Source organism: Engraulis encrasicolus, chromosome 10 (genome assembly GCF_034702125.1).
Source record: "Engraulis encrasicolus isolate BLACKSEA-1 chromosome 10, IST_EnEncr_1.0, whole genome shotgun sequence".
In the NCBI taxonomy this organism is placed as follows: Eukaryota; Metazoa; Chordata; class Actinopteri; order Clupeiformes; family Engraulidae; genus Engraulis; species Engraulis encrasicolus.
The window spans coordinates 18,994,815-18,997,314 of NC_085866.1; the positions used below are offsets into that span (position 1 = coordinate 18,994,815).

Sequence of the window (2,500 nt, forward strand, 5' to 3'; positions counted from 1 at the left end):
TGTGATTTAGTTCTTAGGGCTCATACAAGCGTCATGAATCACCATGTTGCTAAGCAGCCTGCTCTGACTGTTACACACACACACACACACACACACACACACACACACACACACACACACACACACACACACACACACACACACACACACACACACACACACACACACACTCACTCAGGAAGTCAACAAGAGGGAATGCCATGTATTGTGTGTGTGTGTGTGTGTGTGTGTGTGTGTGTGTGTGTGTGTGTGTGTGTGTGTGTGTGTGTGTGTGTGTGTGTGTGTGTGTGTGTGTGTGTGTGTGTGTGTGTGTGTGTGTGTGTGTGTGTGTGTTTGACTGTATGGGCAAACTTGTGAACGAGTCTATAAGGGTACATGTTCCAGTCACTATGTGCTTGTGTTCGTATCTAGGCATTCCTATAGAAAGTGCATGTGTGATTGTATGTGTTTGTCTGTGTAGTTTTGTGCGTGTATATGTCTGTATGAGTAGTAGTGTATCTGCGTGTCCATATTAAACTATTGTGTGTGTGTGTGTGTGTGTGTGTGTGTGTGTGTGTGTGTGTGTGTGTGTGTGTGTGTGTGTGTGTGTGTGTGTGTGTGTGTGTGTGACGTGTGTGCTGCATGTGAGTATGACAAGCTGTGTCGTATTTGTATGCATATGAGAATGAGTGTGCATACATTTGAACCCGAGTGTGTGTGTGTGTGTGTGTGTGTGTGTATGTGTGTGTGTGTGTGTGTGTCCAGAATGAAACTGTGTGTGTGTGAGTGTGTGTTTGCGAGTATGTGTGTGTGTGTGTGTTGAAATGAAACTGTGTGTGTGTGTGTGTGTGTGTGTGTGTGTGTGTGTGTGTGTGTGTGTGTGTGTGTGTGTGTGTGTGTGTGTGTGGCTGATGGGCTCCAGATGAGGTGAGCAGGGCGGAGGGCGTTCCCTGGAGACCAAGAAGGATTTTTGGGGTTCAGAGACGGCGTGTGGAGAGAGAGAGAGAGAGAGAGAGAGAGAGAGAGAGAGAGAGAGAGAGAGAGAGAGAGAGAGAGAGAGAGAGAGAGAGAGAGAGAGAGGGGTGAGGTCATCATCAGCTGCAGGCTACACCCCACCCTGCAACACACACACACACACACACACACACACACACACACACACACACACACACACACACACACACACACACACACACGCGCGCCTTTAGTGTGTGTGTGTGTGTGTGTGTGTGTGTGTGTGTGTGTGTGTGTCTGTGTGTGTCTGTTACGAAAGAGTACGGAGGACGAAAGATAGTTACGAAATGTTGTCAGCACATAATTAAAGTTACACACTGCAGTTCCCATACTGCCCACTCTCCCTTCCTCTCTGCACCCCCCCCCTTCTTTCTGTTTTCTCCCTCTCTTTGAGTTGTTGTTATAGGCACGTGCAGGTGTACATCTAGGCGACCAGCCTCAAGAGCAACAACATGTGCCATTTCCTGAGCTAAACGAATGACTAAATGACTAAAAGCTCTTTACCCTTTCACGGAGAGAATGGAGACAGGTGCTGCCAATGCGGACATAAAGCTGTTTACGATTTCCCCCCGTCATACACCTTTGGAAAGCACACACTATTTTGTGTGAGCGCACAAATGTGTGTGCGCGCGAGTGTTTGAGAAATAATGGTCGCCAGCCCCAGCTAGCAGTTATGATGGGCCACGGAAGGAAAATAAACATTCCTTGTGATTTGTATTGGGGTTTTCCTGCATGTGACAGCCGTCGGCGTGACGTTGCCCTCCCGGAAGTGCTGACTGTGGACGGACGGAGGTGCTGCCTGTCAGATGATGCTAGTGACAATTAGCGGGGCAAAGCTAACGCTTTCTACATTTGGCCGGGACACAAACAAAATAGCCTATCTCGCAGTGACTGTACACACGGGGTTGCGGCCGTCTTTGAAACACAAATCTTGCCGCTTGGATACGACCGCGTATGGGATGCTGCACCACAGCGCGCGGCTGATGTGAAGAGAGGATGGTGACCATCGCGGTGTTATGACAGATCAGCCCCTCCGAACAGGTAACTTCGATAGCCGAGCAGTGCTGACCAGACCACATCGCCTTTTACTGTAACACATCATGCTATGTCTCATTTCTACAGTAGGGCTAAATGAGCACGCCAGTCTCTTCTAGAAAACCCGTGCTTGAATGAACGTGAAAGGATTGTGCGTCTGGCAAGGTTCTCTGCAGCAGATGCATGCGTTTTGGTCAGCCTGCGTTCTGCGTGTATCCGTGTGTGTGTGTGAGGAAAAAGCTGCACAGCCTGTTTTCATAGTAGCCCTGTAACGAGAGATGGCCGGGGAACTCAGTAGAGGACAGGAGCCAAAACCTCCTCGCTCAGTGTAAGGAGAAGAGACGTGGAGGATACGCAATTCATATTACGCATGGCCTATTCCTTATTGCACGTTCGAATGACACTTCAGTTCACACCCCCTCTGCCCATTCGCAGCGGTGCTTGTGTTCAAGAACGCAGGCAAAAATGCATA

The 2,500-nt window shown here is 49.1% G+C and overlaps 1 protein-coding gene across 1 annotated transcript in view; it reads left to right on the top strand.

Annotated features, from left to right (window-relative positions):
- Positions 1 to 1,786: 1,786 nt before the first annotated feature.
- LOC134456773 (ral GTPase-activating protein subunit beta-like) overlaps positions 1,787 to 2,500 on the top strand; it is a 52,876-nt gene continuing 52,162 nt past the window's right edge. Inside the window, exon 1 of the mRNA XM_063208301.1 lies at positions 1,787 to 2,034. The gene's annotated coding sequence lies outside the window, so the exon portion shown is untranslated. The remainder of the gene's footprint in view (positions 2,035 to 2,500) is intronic.